This window comes from Dendrobates tinctorius, unplaced genomic scaffold (assembly GCF_039654945.1).
Source record: "Dendrobates tinctorius isolate UK_male_01 unplaced genomic scaffold, ASM3965494v1 ptg000084l, whole genome shotgun sequence".
In the NCBI taxonomy this organism is placed as follows: Eukaryota; Metazoa; Chordata; class Amphibia; order Anura; family Dendrobatidae; genus Dendrobates; species Dendrobates tinctorius.
Genome location: NW_027361752.1, coordinates 33,577,746 through 33,594,527, shown reverse-complemented (window position 1 = coordinate 33,594,527; position 16,782 = coordinate 33,577,746).

Below are 16,782 nucleotides of genomic sequence, written 5' to 3'. Positions count from 1 at the left end.
GCCTCATCCAGAAAGTAAGCTCACATGACCTCAAGCACATCAGCTGTAGGGGCTTCCTTATAATACCATGCAGTCATCATATCACATGATCTAGCACAGGAAATCAGGTGGGACTATCACAGGCTATATAAAAAATGAGGGCAGGGAAAGTAGTGGTTATTTTAGAGATTTTATGTCTACTGATATGAGGTCAGGGCTCACAGCTCTGCATTACACAGCCTAAAAAGCCTAAAAAGACTTGGTGCAGTATGTTGTTAGTTACTACCGGTTATCCATTTTCCCATAGACAGATGTGCTCTCTTGGATATTTCAAAGGCTGTGCTTGCATTAAAAAGCTTGAAAGGGGTTTAGTGCAGTGTTTGGAGACCTCACCGTGTTAGACACGTCTTTTCCAGAGCAAATAGAGGCTCTACAGTTTTGAGATGAGTGGCAAATCGAATATCTGCAAATCAAATTTTGGGGGAAAATCAATGAAACCCAATTGATTGGTGTGGCCTCATTTCAAATAATCAGTATGTAAATGGTCCGAATAAAAAAAAATCTGAAAATAATTGTTTCGTGTAATATCCCTTCAAAAGACAAGTAACGACCCGAATGGAGAATTAAGGGTTCAATTTCCAAATACACCAAGGCTTCTTTACAGTAATAGTGAATCTATGGATAAGTCTTTGTCAGGATTTGTCATAGAGGAATTTGGTGATATCTTCAAAAATATTAGCATTTGAGAGTCCTCGGTGGTTTATACCTTTTTAATGAGTAACTAAAATATGGTAACAGATAGCAGCTTTTGAGCCAGAAACTAGCAAGTTTGCTATTTGTTACCATCTTTTCAGTTAGCAATTAAAAGGTATCAACCACTGAGGACTCAAAAATGTAAACATTTTTCTACCTACTGGCTAACACAGTACAAAGATATACTGTACAGTATTTTTTGTTGGTAGCTTCAATAAAGGTTTAAAGCTCCCATGCATAGTTGAACAAACGCCTTCACGACCATTGAAGTACATTTAAGTCAAAGGTCGTGTCATTACCTTTGTTGTGGGATCTCACGCCAAGCCTACATCTTTCCCGGCACATGATGACAAATTTAATCACCTGTTATGTGCCTCTAACAACCTCGGGTGGAGCAGAGATCCGCCCGCGGCTGTTCACCAGTTAAATCCTGCTATTATTCACTGACAAATGTCAATACCGCCCTTAGACACCCCAGTCACATGATAGTCGATGGGTTTTCATAGTGGTCAGGAATCTGCTGATGACTCTGGTGCCATTATGATGCTCCTATGAATGACAACCCATGGCTGACATTCATAGATCATCACTTCTACTATACATAGCAGTGCTGATGCACTGCTAGGCTATGCCTAGCACAAGCAATCGAATGATCGCAGCTTCAATACACTTAAACTGAATCTATCAGCAGGATTGTGCTGTGTAACCTACAGACAGTGTCAGGCCGGCACCATTATACTTATTACAATGACATCTTGGTTGATGAAATCTGTCTTGTGGTTGTTGTTTAATCTTTATTGTCAGTTTTGAGTTAATTATATGCTTGTTCTCAGGGGCAGCCTGTGTGGGTCTTCATGTGGTGCTCTGCTTAGGTATTTATGTGTATGGCTTCTGACAGGTCACTGATCTGTCACCTATTTTTCATACTGATTAGGATATGTAATACAAATGTGGCGCCCCTGAGGGTTCAGTCACCACAGAAGTACTGCACCTCCTCCTGAGGTGTGGTACCCTACCATTCAGGTAAGGTGGACACACCTGACCACGCTCCAACACCTGAATCCCACACAACATAGTAGTGTAGCAAAGCACCATTTGGTGGCTCCCTGCTTGGAACACGAAGCGTGCTGGGAGGCAGGTGGAGTTAGTTGGCACCAAAAGAGCGTGAAGAGTTTGGGATTTGGTCAGTCTGACAGAGTCAGTGGAAGAGTGAAGATCCCCTGAGTGGGATGGATGAAGGAAGTGCTGCAGCTGACCTCAGTGACCTGGGTCTGCTGGCACAGGAAAGAGACATTGATGGAAAGCCTGACTCTCTCCATAAGAAGGAAGGATTAGTATGGAACGTAAGGAGAGGAGGACTAAGGATTAGGGTTAGAGCAGAACCCTTCCCAAGTTCACAGCGCAAGGCCGGGGTCCGGTCCCCGAGGTTGTATGGATACTAATGGTCCTGCAGCAGACACCGGAGGAATAGAAGTTGTCACCACTTTATTCCCACACAAGACTTGGGGGCACAACAGCAACGATAGTGAGCCGGGACTTGGTAGCAAGGAGTCCCCAAAGCAGGCTACAGCTGTCTGCCGTACAAGTAGAGTTCATAGGAACATCTGACAGGAGGAACTCCAGTGTAACTCAGTACTGTGAGTAATTCACTATAGGCGCAAAAGGGAGACGTTCAGAAAAGGCACATATGTTGGCGGAGTGTTGGAAGGGAGCACTTCATCTTGCCTGGAAGTTGGCTGAGCCTCTGACCCGGAAGACACGGTACTGAGGCGGGCACCTGTATGCTCAACAAACTGTGAGTAAAGCTTTGGAACTACATGCCCTGGTGTCCTTCGTTTATTACTGCGCCAACCCACTCAGCCCTGCTACATCTTGGTGCCGGACACTACACTCTCTCCCTTAACACCTATCTTCTCCATCTACTCTGCCCTGGGACTACAGCCCTACCTGTGGAGGGCTACACCATCATTGCTGCACCACACCATCTGTCCCAGAGGATCTGTTTGCAGCGTCGGCTCAACATCTTCATTGCCGAACACCACAGGTGGCGTCACGAATCATTCACTCATAAACTTTATTCCAACATCACTTAACCCCCTTTTACAATGGACGCCCAGGGCCACGGACCGGGTCACAGCTGCCATGACATCTCCCATTGAAATCCACCGGGCCCGGCTCCGAGTACCCCACTGCCCTGGGTGAGGGCGAGCCACAAATTCTTTAGGACAGAACACATTCTATAACAGGTGGCCCAAGTCCTATGTAACCAGACCACCAAAAGGCAATAGCCAAGGAAATTACTCCCACCAATTTGTATATATGCAAGAATGGAGTAAAAACAATCCACAAAAATAGTAAAAAATAAATATTTTTCTTAGACTAAATATATGAAAGGCACCAAAAGACATTAAAAGAACCATATCAATGACAGAGCTATAGAAGACAAGGAATCAGGTGCAACAAAAATCACGTGCAAATACACAGGTAACAGGTATAGCATAGTAAGAGCCTGGTAGTAAGACATATAGAAAAAATGAAGTGACAGTGCTTCAAGTCCATCCAGGAAAAATAGTCAGTGAGACGTATGTGGCCGTGTCAGCATATGTACAATAGGCAAGATGTCCCATACGCCATCATAGTCATATCACCTGCTGGTGCTGACCACAGCAACATAAGAATCACATGAAGATAATGCTCCTACCCATGGCTGTCCTGCAGATCGCACGTGCGGCCCCAACGTGTGTTTCGCGTTGACTTCGTCAGGGCGACGGGTAAATGTGATCCCTAACATTAGGTAAAATGTTCCCAATAAAAGCTTCAAATCAATCCATAAAAAAAGCAAGTCCCCACACAGGTCTGTCACCTGTTAACGGAAATATAGGGGGCTTCCACCTTACTGGAAGCACAAAGGCTCTGAAAAAGCAAAATGGCTTCACGCTCCCCAAAAGAAGCAAATTCTGCACTCCCAAATCCAAATGCCCCCCAGCCTTCTGAGCCCCAGTGTGCCTAAACAATATTTAGCACCCACATGTTTGGCATTTCTGTAGTGATGAGAGCCCGCATAATTTACAAGTGCGTGTCTCCAGAAGCATGAACTGTGCATAATGTACTGGTCACTACAACGGCAGTTTGCAATTTTCACTCAGCAACATCCACTGCTGCTTGTTTCTGGAAAACACCCATGAAGTCGAAGTCTTCACTATATCTGTAGATAAATTCCTAAAAGGTTATAATTTCCAAAATGTGGACACTTGAGGGGAGTTTCCACTGTTTAGGCACATCAGGGGCTCTCCTAACGTGACATGGTATCCGCTAATTATTCCAGTAAATTTTACATTCAAGTCAAATGGCGCGCCTTCCATTCCAAGCTCTGCCGTACGCCCAAACAGTAGTATTCCCCCACATATGGGGTATCGGTGTACTCAGAAGAAATTGCACAACAAATTGTATAGAGCAATTTCTCCTGTTAACCTTATGAAAATGCAAAATATGGCGTTAACAAGGTTTATTTTAGAAAAATTTGATTTTTTTTATTTCCATGGCTCTACGTTATAAACTTCTGTGAAGCACCCATGGTTTAAGGTGCTCAATACACATCTAGATAAGTTTCCTAAGGGGTCTAGTTTCCAAAATGGTGTCACTTGTGGGGGGTTTCCACTGTTTAGGCACATCAGGGACTCTCCAAACGCGACATGGTGACTGCTAATTACGCCAGGAAATTTTACATTCAAAAAGTGAAATGGGCCTCCTTCCCTTCCATCCGAATGGTAAAAATTAGCATGGTCAGGAAAGTAAAAACGGGCTTCGGGGTGAAGGGTTAATGCATATTATAGATGTGATCATACTGCAGCACAGGTGCCGGCACTGGCGCCTGCCTGCTGAATGTGATTTTTTTTCAGTATGTAAAATAGGAGGAAGGTCACTGAGGGATCAGGGACCTGTAATAAGCCATCAATATGAATACCTAAGCACAGCACCACATAAACTGAAAACTGAAAATAAAGATTAAACAATAGCCACAAGACGGATTTCATCAACCCAGGTATCATTTTAGTCAGTGTAATAGTGCCAGTCTGACACTCTGTGTAGGTTACTATGCACAATCCTGCAGACAAGTTCCCTTTAAGAGGACTCTTCAATACAGTAAACATAGAGCAAAAAGAATATAAAATAAAAAGTAAAAAAAAAAAGTTCAAATCACCCCATTTTGCCCAATATAAATAAAAAGAATAAAAATACACATATTTGGTATTGTTGCATTCGTAACATCAATTGGTAAATGGTCTTATAGGAAAAAAAGTGCCAACTTTACTTCCTGGTCATTGGCGCTCTTTGGCCTTTGCGACCACTTGCACACTAAAGTGCTTTGCTCTGCCCTCAACAGGGCAGAGAGAAGTGCAACTGCGCAGGAGCCTGATGGAGAACACTGACTGGATGACGCAGGACACATCATCCACATGAAGCGGGAAGGAGAACGGCGATCGTAAAAAGAGAGTAGGTGCCTGATCAAGACCAGAGACGCACATCGAAACAGACCGCGCCATAGGGGAGTATAAAAAAAACTCTCTTTTGTGTTATGTTGGGCACATTCAGGACTTATATACAGCATTCTAGAATGCAATACATAAGGGCTTCCAAGTACTGGCCTTTCATTATATGGGAAAAACCTGGTGACAGGTTCCCTTTAAGACCAATCTCTCTGATTCCTTCCTGTTTTAACACCTTTCCTTTTTCCTTCCCACATTTTTGGTCCATCTTCTGGTAAAAATCAATGATTGTATTTCATTTTTGATGTTTGTGTTTTCATCTATATACTCAGTACATACTGTATACATATGGTTTACTAACTGTATTCCATGAATATCACTTACATCCTAAAAAGTGTATGTTTACCACTAACATGCTATACCGTCTCCAATCTTTTATAAATACGATGTTACAACAAGCCCAAAACCAAAGGACATGTCAAACACATCAGCCCCAGCAATTGTTTCTAAGTTTAGTATGTTCATGGCTGTGGCCTCTGGAAATACGTAAGTTTTTAAATATTAAAGGACAGTGTTAAAGGACAGGACAGCATATACTGATCTTTCAGAAGAAACAAAAGTAATCACCTCTCACAGCCCTCAGAGTCAACATCAATCCAATTATCCCTAACCTAGAGCAATAATCCAACTATGGGAATGACTCAGAGATCTATCATTAGACTTATCAGTCAGCCAAGGCACTGGGCAGCTTATCTTTTATTACTATTTCTAATCCAATCCTATTACTTCTCCTGTGCCTCATTAGTCTGAATGAGAGGAAGACATGTACATTTCACTTTTATCACTGCAGAAGACAGTGAAAAATCTTGAAAACGAGGAGACTTACGAAACCTTAACCTTTTCCTGTCCTTCAGTAGCTATGGTATATACTACTTTGGTTGGGCACCATTTTTCTTCCAGCTCTGTAGATCTAGATGGGTAGAGTTCTATAGAATGGGATGTATGAAGTATTGCACGTAGATACTAGTTATAACTATAAAGCTCAAGGATGTATTTACGTCATTGTAATTTCAGTAGTTGTTAATTAAAAACTGTTGGACAAGATCAATTCTTCCTGATTGTCCCATACACATGCATACTTACTCTGATATCAATGCTTGTATTCTCAAAAGAAAGAATGGAACATGTTTTTGGATACAGATGAGTGTATCGCTTTGTGCCAACCCGGTACCCCGACCAGGTTGGTGCTCTCGGGTCCAGGACCGGAGCTGGACGAATGTCCTTATCCTTTAGGATCCCAAGCTCGGCTTATGATTAGCTGGGCTGGCGAGATGTCACATGAGTGCCGCATGACACACAGATGACATCATGCCAGGCCAGCAAATCAAACACTGTTCCAGGAAACTCAGAAGCTTCGTGCATACTCTGTCCACAGACAGAGAGCACCGATATGGACAACGGACCGGCATTGCATACTGTGATTCACTCATCTTTACTGAACACCTAGATGGTCGATCAGCCAACATTAGTTTAAAGGGAACCTGTCATCAAGTTTTCCCAATATAAAGTACGGCCATCACCATTATTGCCTTTTTTTTACAGCATACTAGCATGCAGTAGTAAGTTATCAATCGCCTCTGCAAAAAATAATTCTTCTTATACTTACAGAGGGCACAGTCCATTCCGATGGAGATCTCTGCTGTTGATCCTTTGCCTCTTCTGTTCCTAAAATTGCTGTGCTCCTGCTTGCTTAATGTGGATCACGCGCCTCACGTCATTCACACAGGGTCCTCCAATCAGTCTCCTGCGCAGGTGCAGTTATCTCTGCCCTGCTGAGGGCAAAGTAAAGTACTGTAGTCCACATGAACCAGCTATACTTTTGGGTCATAAGCACGCTTTGGTCTTTCCCAGCACAATCGCACTACAGTACTTTGCTCAGCACCCAACAGGGCAGAGAGAAGTGCATTTGTGCAGGTGCACAATTGGGGGACACTGTGTGGATGACGTAAGACGCATCATCTACATGAAGAAGGAGGACAGTAATTGTAAGAAGAGAGGAAATACCGGATCAAGACAAGAGACGCCCATCGGATCACACCACACCGTCTGTAGGTATATTGAAAGGCCATTTTTTTGGATCTACAGAGGGGTTTTGGGACATGCATATAGCATGCTAAAGTACTTTAAAAGAGCCCTTAAAGGTGGTGGACATACCTTATATTTGGAAAACCTTGTGAGAGGTTCCCTTTAATGGTCAACAAAATAATTTAGGTAACAGCAATGTGACCCACCGTTATCAATCTGGAATGTGCATAATAAGTGTCTCAAATCTCAAAACTGAGCCCCTGTATTTAATGCTAATTCAATTCATAACCCACCTATATTGTGCTACCAGACTGTCCAGACTATTGGACCGAATAACACAGAGCTTTTTTCACGTATTTTCTCCATTTTCTTGAAATATGGAGTTATGCTTGCAATTCTTCTTCTATGTTTACTTACACAGAGGTACTTGTGTAGTTAGGAGGGCTGGCAAGAAGGATATTGATTTAATGAGCCAGGAAACTCTTCTTCTCACTAGACCCTGTAAAGCTACAAAGCTACTGTTGGAATATGTTTGGTGCAACAACTCCATTCCTGTCTATGAGTGTTTAGTTGCTAGATTCGTATGCTGTTTATAACGTTAGAACAAAAAAAACTCCCAGAGGCTCACACAGGGAGAGCATGTGACTGTATTTCCTGTGTCTGTGTATGAGAGAAGCAGCCTGCTGTAGATGCTGCACAGACAGAGACACATAAATGATATATTTCTGATTTATTAAGCTCATCATATATTGTTCCTGTTTGTTCCTCAATAAAGAAGCTCTGTTGTCACACGCTTGGAGAGTATCCTGAATAATCCACTACCAACAGGTTTTGAGCCCAGAATGACACAGAACCCCAGAGTACCACAGCAACAGAAGCCCAAAGCAAAAGCAGCATAGAGCAACAGAGAAGATGTCCACTAGCAGCAATCCTATCAAGTACTCAGTGCCAAGCCTCACTAACCAGAACTACCAGTCCTGGAAATTTAAGGTGAAGATGCTGTTCACAAGAGAAGGTACATTGAAATATACTCAGGAACAACTGCCTCATCCATTACCAGATGATTGGCTAGAGAAGGATCAGAAAGCACAAAGAACGATCTCCCTCAGTGTAGATGATAATCAGATTGTGCATATATGTAAGTGTGCAACTGCAAAGGAGATGTGGGATGAGTTACAGAAAGTGCATGAAAGATCAAATCTCAGCAATAAGCTTTTTCTCGTGATGAAGTTGTATCAGTCTAAGCTAAGTGATGGACAGAATATATAGGACAATATAAGAAACACCCTAGAGATGGTGGAGCGTTTCAGGGGTATTGGAGAAGAAATGAAAGATTTTCATTGTGCTGCACTGCTAATAAGTGGTCTTCCAGAAAGTTATGACACACTCGTGACTGCACTAGATGCACGGCCAGATGACAAGCTGACACTAGAGTATGTTAAAGTCAAACTTGTGGATGAATTCAAGAGAAAAACGCAGCATGTAATGAATCCAGAGCAGAAACAGCATTGTACAGCATTGCCTGTAAAAAGCCCCGCCACCTTAAAGCAGACTGCAGAATTTAGAAAGCAAGAATGTGTCAGTTTAAAAAGCAGAACAGTCATCAAAGGGTTAAAACAGATGTAAAGGATGATTCTGCATCTGTTGAAGCTGCATTTAATGCTAGTACATGCCCATCAGTAAAGCATATATCGTGTATAGATTCTGGTGCAAGCAGTCATATGACAAATAACAAGGATTTCTTCACTGACCTTAATGAAAGCAAGTCAGAAAAGATCATCTTTGCTAATGGTCACTATATGACTTCAGAAGGAGTAGGAGACTGCTACATCCACTGTCCAGTTTCCGCAGCACAAAGCAGAAAGATCCCAGTAAAGGATGTTCTTTATGTTCCCAACCGTGAAAGCAATCTTCTGTCAGTAAAGAAGCTCACGCAAAAGGGGAATGTAGTTACTTTTAGAGATAGCAGCTGCATAATTTCAAAGAAGGGTCACACTGTTGCAGAAGGAAAAATCCAAGATGAGCTTTATCAGCTAAAATGCAAAGAAAAAGTGTACAGTGCTAGACAAGATCTACATAAGAACTGTATCCATGTATGGCACAGATGTCTTGAGCACAGAGACCCAGAAGCAGTAAGGAAGCTAGCTCAACTTGCAAATGGTATTGAAATCAACCAGTGTAGTCAAATGATGAAGTGTACTAACTGTCCTAAAGGAAAAATGTCCAGAAAATCCTTTCCTAAAATAAGCACCACTGGATCTGCACAGCCTCTGGATCTGATACATACAGATGTATGCAGTCCAATGAGAGTTCAAACTCCTAGCATGAAGAGATATTTCCTCACATTATTGATGACTACTCCAGATATACAGTTGCGTACCTGCTTCACAATGAGGATGAAGTTCCACAGAAACTTGAAGAATATCTTGCTGTATTGTTTAACAAATTTGGAAAAATGCCAAAAGTCCTGCGTGCAGATAATGAAGGTGAATATACAAGTGGTAAGGTGCAAACCATTTTGAAAAAGAATGGAATCGTGCTCCAGACTATCATTCCATGCAACCCAGAATGAAATGGTATTGCAGAGAGAAAGAACCGTACTCTCTGTGAAAGTGGAAGAAGTATGTTGTTTGATGTGAATCTACATACAATGTATTGGGGAGAAGCCATCATGACAGCTTCTTAGGTTGAATAACTGGTGTAACTTCATGGAATGTGAGTGATTCAGAGTTTTAATCAATCACTACATCTCTGCTGATTGTTACTGTGTTGGTATCTGGATGCAGGATTCTGTATCCCTTATGAGTTTTGCTATAGCCCACCAGGACTCCTTGCTTTGCGTGTGATTCCCACTTGGAACGTTTTTCTTTGGGAACATACATAAACATTTTGCTTCCAAATATCCTGAGGTGCTTCAGGTTAGTCTTCTCGCAGTTCCATAGCTCATATGGAGTTTTATTTGTGGTTTTCCCTGGCAAGCTGTCATGATGGCTTCTCCCCAATAACCTAAGAAGGAAGAGCAAGAATCTCAATCACCAAACCCAGACACTGAAAAGGAAAACACTGAAGTGTGTATAAACTCTGAAGCCACCAAGAAAGACACAGAAGAAAAATGTCAACCTCCAGTCAGGTGATCAGAAAGGTCAAAGGTTAAATCTTAAGATATCTGCATCAGGAGAGCTCACTTTCAGAGGTTATATGGATGCAGATTGGGCTGGAGATTCAAGTGATCGGAAATCAAGTGGTTACTTGTTCAAGTTAGGAGAAAATTCAATAATAATAATAATCTTTCTTTATATAGCGCCAACATATTCCGCAGCGCTTTACAGTTTAACAGTTTCAAAACACAAGTCATAAGTAACAACGTTAACAATACAACAGTTAAAGCAAAATAAGACGACCCTGCTCGTGAGAGCTTACAATCTACAATGAGGTGGGGGAGATACAAAGTACAGGTCTGTATTTACAATGGTGTATTTACAATGATGGTCCAGCCATCTTGAGGGAGTGAGGGATGGATGGAGATAGTGAATGGCCTACACACGCACACTTACACATAGAATGACTTTGATTAGTGAACGTGATAAGCCGCTCTGAACAAATGTGTTTTGAGGGAGTGCCTGAAACTTTGCAAATCGTGGATAGTCCTAATTTCTTGGGGTAGAGCATTCCAGAGAGTCGGGCAGTGCGAGAGAAGTCTTGGAGTCGGGAGTGGGAGGTATGGATTAGTGCAGAGGTTAGTCGAAAGTCGTTTGCAGAGCGCAGCGGTCGGTTAGGCCGATAGACAGAAATGAGGGAGGAGATGTAGGGGGGTGCTGCACTGTGGAGAGCTTTGTGGGTGAGAACAAGTACTTTGAACTGGATCCTATAGTGAATGGGCAGCCAATGTAAGGACTGGCGAAGAGCGGACGTGTCTGAGTACCGATTAGCCAGATAGATTACCCTGGCTGCTGCATTAAGTATGGACTGGAGAGAGGATATTCGAGTAGTGGGGAGGCCAATTAATAGAGCGTTGCAGTAATCCAGGCTGGAGTGGATCAATGCTACAGTGAGGGGTTTTGTTGTTTCCATGGTGAGAAAAGGGCAGATTTTAGAGATGTTCTTTAGATGTAAGTGGCAAGAGCGGGCAAGAGATTGTATATGGAATGTGAAGGAGAGATTGGTGTCAAACATAACACCCAGACAGCGCGCCTGCTGCCGGGGTGTTAATGTGGTGCCACCCACGGAAAGAGAAATGTCAGATTTATGGAGGTTAGTAGACGGCGGGAGCAGAAGAAATTTAGTCTTGGAGAGGTTGAGTTTCAGATAGATAGCGGACATGATGTTGGAGACTGCGGACAGACTGCGGACAGACAATTTCTTGGTCCAGCAGATAGCAAGTGTCAGTCGCATTATCTTCTACAGAAGCAGAATATATGTCTGCTGCTTATGCAAGTCAAGAAGTAATTTGGTTGAAACAAGGAAGATTTCGACACGCCACTAGCTCAAACAACAGTTTTATCTATGAGGACAACCAAAGATGCATTAAACTTGCCGGCAGTGAGATTAGTGGAATTACTAAGCACATTGATGCAAAACATCACCACTTACGTGACTTAGTGGAACATGGTGTACTTGAGTTTGTTTATTGCGAGTCTGACAACATGATAGCCAATGGTATGACAAAGCCATTATCAAGAGCCAAGTTTGTGGACTTCAGAACTGCAATGGGAATAACAAGATAAGTAGTTGTTGAGTGGGGGTGTTGGACTATGTTTAGTGCAAGAACTCCATTCCTGTCTATGAGTGATTAGCTGCTACATTGGTATGCTGTTCATAAGGTTAGAACAAAAAAATATTCCCAGAGGCTCACACAGGGAGAGCCTGTGACTGTATTTCCTGTTTTTCCTGTGTCTGTGTATGAGAGAAGCAGCCTGCTGTAGATGCTGTACAGAGACACACAAATGATTTATTCCTGATCTTTTAAGCTTATCATATATTGTTCCTATTTGTCCCTGAATAAAGAACAGCTACAGATTACATTCCCTCAGTAAAGTGAGCATCTGACCATTACTACCATTACTACTAGGTAAATCTGGTGTATCTTCATTATTTGTTCCAAAAAAAAATGCCAACTAATATACTTAGGATAAATCAGTATATTATAGGGGATATCTGTGACTTTAACATTACTGGCTTATTTCTAGGATAGGTTATCAATGTCCAATCGGTGGGGGTGCAACACCTGGCACCTCCCCCAATCCGATGTCAATGACGGCTCCAGAAACTGCTCAGTTGTGGAGCTGCACAACTTTGTTGATGGAATAGTGGCTGTGGCCGGGTAAGGCACATCCTCCCCCTATTGATTTGGATATGGGGGAAAATGTGCTGCAGTCACTATACAGTCAACCGAGCTGTGCTGTGTAATTCTGTTCTGGCCACCACTGACACTGAACAGCTGGTCAGCGGAGGTGCCAGTGTCGCACCCCCACCGATCAGACAATGATGACCTATCCTAAGGCAATCAATGTTAATGTCCCTTACAACCCCTTTAAGCATCAATATTCCGGAGCATTGGCCCTATAAAAACTCAATCGCAGCAGCAATTGAAAATCAACGTTATTGCTTTTGCAGTGGCAAAGGACGACGAGTAGCCTCGTAAAGCGGGTATGAAGAACGCGGAATTGAATGACGACTGAAACGTCGATAGATATTTCAAAATAGATCTGATTATGGCTTCATCTTTCAGGACAGAAATTTTCTCTGAAATCCATTTTAAAACGTGGTAATTGGTACCTTTAGAATTCTTACTTCTGATATTGGAAAAAAAAATAAGTCTTAGCGAGAAAATTCCTGGAAGAATGAGACGTGAAGAACAGTTTGATAATCTGAAAACTATTTATAGTTTTGCCATTTAAGAACCTCTTGAAACGCTATCAAAAACAAACAGGGCGAGAGCATTAATGCCTCCAGGACTACAGTATATTAACTGCTCTTTGACCACAGCTTGTATGCATTGGAAGATATATCAATAATGAATTAGCAAATGTAATTGTGAGCTTTATAAATATAGATAAGCAATTCATGTTTCTATCTCGTACGTCTAGTAACTGAATAGTCAAATATTTAGTAATAAAAAATGAATAAATCAAATCCCAGGAGCACAAACTTGGGATATGGTGACAATGGCTGCAAATCAAAACTGCCATGATGACTGATCGCATATATATGTCCATATGGTAGTGCACAGTGCAGTATTGAAAATTGAAAATTGCACAAATTTTATTGGTTATGTAAAACTGAAGTCGGGAGTCAATAAATAAATGCAAGACCAAAATACTGTATATAACTTACAGACTGAATTTCGAGCATTGTGCGACAGATTGTGGAAAATCACTTGCAATGTACGTGAAGAAGAGAGAAGAACGTATCATCAGCAAAGGAAAGAGTTCTTTACAGTAACAGTAGACTAACCTCGGAAATTCTTAGCAGAAAAGGTAGAGTTGGTAAAAAGCAATGATGGATTTTAAATAAAAAGGAAGGTGTAAATATTTATAAAATGACCTATGGATTGGAGAAAGTAGAGGGAGAATTATGTAAAATATTTCTTAGGAAATTATTTTGCCATCTTTATCGAGTGAGAAAGAAAAGACTTTTACCCTTCATGCAAAATTAGATAAAATCTAATTACGATAGCTCTTTTCTAGATCATACAGTCAGGTCTGGGAAGGTTTAGCTAGGTGGACATGTTCTTATTATTTTCAAACTATGTTTGGCGGTGATATTGAAAAACTTGGTACAAAATATAATGTAGTCTTTAGGGCATCCCATTCAACATGTGAATGATTTTGTAATGCTCTATTTTTCTTTTAGTTTCACGTGTTATTAGCCATTAAACCTCTGATATTTGCTGCTTTCCGAGGCTTTGAAGGGAATCAGTCAGCAGCATTTCACCTCCCACTCCCTATATATTTAAATGTGCATTTAGCTCTTTTAAAGACAAGTCTAGTGATGCCTTTACATGGCCAGCCCGTTCCTTTGTTACTGAAAAATCAGCATTTGATTTGATATGTAAATGGATATGGTACATCTGAAGCCTCTGTCACTCCAGCTCTATTCCTCTCCAATCGCTGCCTCCTACTGCTTGACTGATGGCTCCTTTACCTTTGCCTGAAGAACACAGCATAAAGGCAATCAGTCAAGTAGTAGGAGGCGGCGCAGTGCTGGAGTGATAGAGACTTTAGATCTACCATAGCAAAATAGAAAAGGTACAGCCAGCAGCACTCAACCATCAAAATGCAGGTTCAAAAGTCCAATGACCCAATTGGAGAGCAAACCATCATAAGAAAAAACGAATAGCATTCCATCCGGGTGAAGATAAAGTATCTTATGACATCTTTATTCTGCCAAATGCAACGTTTCGACCCATAAGGCTCTTTTTCAAGCTTGAAAAAGACCCTTATGGGTCGAAACGTTGCATTTGGCAGAATAAAGATGTCATAAGATATTTTATCTTCACCCGGATGGAATGCTGTTCGCTTTTAGATCTACCATAGACATTTGCATATCAATTCAAGTGCAGTAATGGAGGAATGGACTGACCATGTAAAGGTATTGCTGGACTTGTCTTTGAAAAAGCAACTTGTTCATATACATAGTTTGGTATGTGAAATCCTGCTGACAGATTCATGTAAATGGATGTACGGTAAGTGTTACGACTCACCTCTCGGTTCTCTAGCGGTGTGCTACCACTCACTGTTAGTAATTCCTTTTTTCACTGCTGACTATGCTAAGGGTAGTGGATTGGGACTGAAACAAAAAAAGTCCATTCTTGTGAGTAGGTTAAGAATAACTAATGAGATGGTTCCTTAGACTTTGCCTGACAGATTTGCTAATACCCCCATACACATTAGAAAGCTCTCAGTCAAACTATGGTCAGTTGAGTGGTCCTGTGTTCTCTCTGAGAGGTCTGCTGGCAGCGACTTTGCTGGCATATGCAACAGAAATGGGCTTATTGTTTATATAAAGGAGGACTTTACACTAGCCTGACAACAAATGGCCATAGTGTGAAGTTATATGTTTGCTGTATTGTGGGGAGGGAAGCTCTCTTGTTGTTGTTAAGTTTTACTTTCGCTTTTGACTGTGTTATACCAGCAGCACGACTGTGTGCTTCTGAATTCTTATCTCATGTTTACCCATAAGAAGTAAATGCTGTTTACTAAAGATAACTTGCTCAGTGAAGTTCTCCTGTTTAGCGGTGGATTCTCAAAAGATACACTCTGCTACAGGTCATGGGCCCAAGCACCCAGGACCCAGACACCCAGAACACGGAATCCCAGACACCCAGGACAGAGACACCCAGAAGATAATTACAACCAATAACCTAAGATACCCAGAGAAGCAGATAAGATAAAACCCAGTGAACAGAGACTGAAAAAAAAAATCCAGATACAGAGGGACAAAGGAATTTATGTTCCAGGAACTGGAGCCGCACACTGGAGATAATTACAGAGAATCACAACACACAGGATATACAGGAGCTCTCCAAAAGAAAGAACAAAGAAGAATATCTTCATAAAACAAGTAAGATTATATAAAAATGCTGGGCAGCACTGAGCTGAAACTCACAGTAGCTAAGCTGAACAGTGAAAATTATCATTTAGGAAATTCAAAGTAGAGATGTTGTTATCTAAAGATGATTTATGGGAAGTAATTACTACAGATAGACCTGATGAAGATAATCAGACATGGGATAGAAAGAATAGAAAAGCGAGAACCACCATTAGCTTATTAGTGGATGATGCTCAATTAATACACATAAGGAATGAAGAAACAGCGAAAGGAATGTGGGAGACATTGAAAAAGCTATATGAAAGACCCAGTTTAAATCACAAGTTATTTCTATTAAGAAAGCTTTACAGTATGAGATTGAGTGCAAATGACGATATGCAGGAGCACATATTCTCAATGATGGAAGTAATATCACAGCTAAGGTCTATTGATGAAGACATTAAAGAAAGTCATGTAGCAGCAATATTATTGTGCAGTTTACCAGATTCGTATACAGCTTTAATAAATGCACTAGAGACAAGACCTGGAAAAGACATCACATTAGATTTTGTGAAAACCAGACTAATAGATGAATATCAGAGAAGAAAAGAACAAACAAATGATTCTTCTACTGAAAAGGACAGTGGAAATGCTCATAAAGCTACAGAATTTAAAAACCCTATAATAAAGAGACTAGAGAATGTTTCAGATATAAGAATAAAGGTCATTTAAAGAAAGACTGTACCATATGGAAAGCAGAACAACAAAAATTACAACATAGAGAGCATACACAGAAAGTGAAAAACACAATTTCCGATTCATGTGAGAATAATTGGAATGGCACATTTTAAGTAACAGACAAGAAATCATCACTTGGTTGGTTTATTGATTCAGGAGCAATGAGTCATATGACAAGTGACAAGAATTTTTTCACTGAACTTGATTTAGA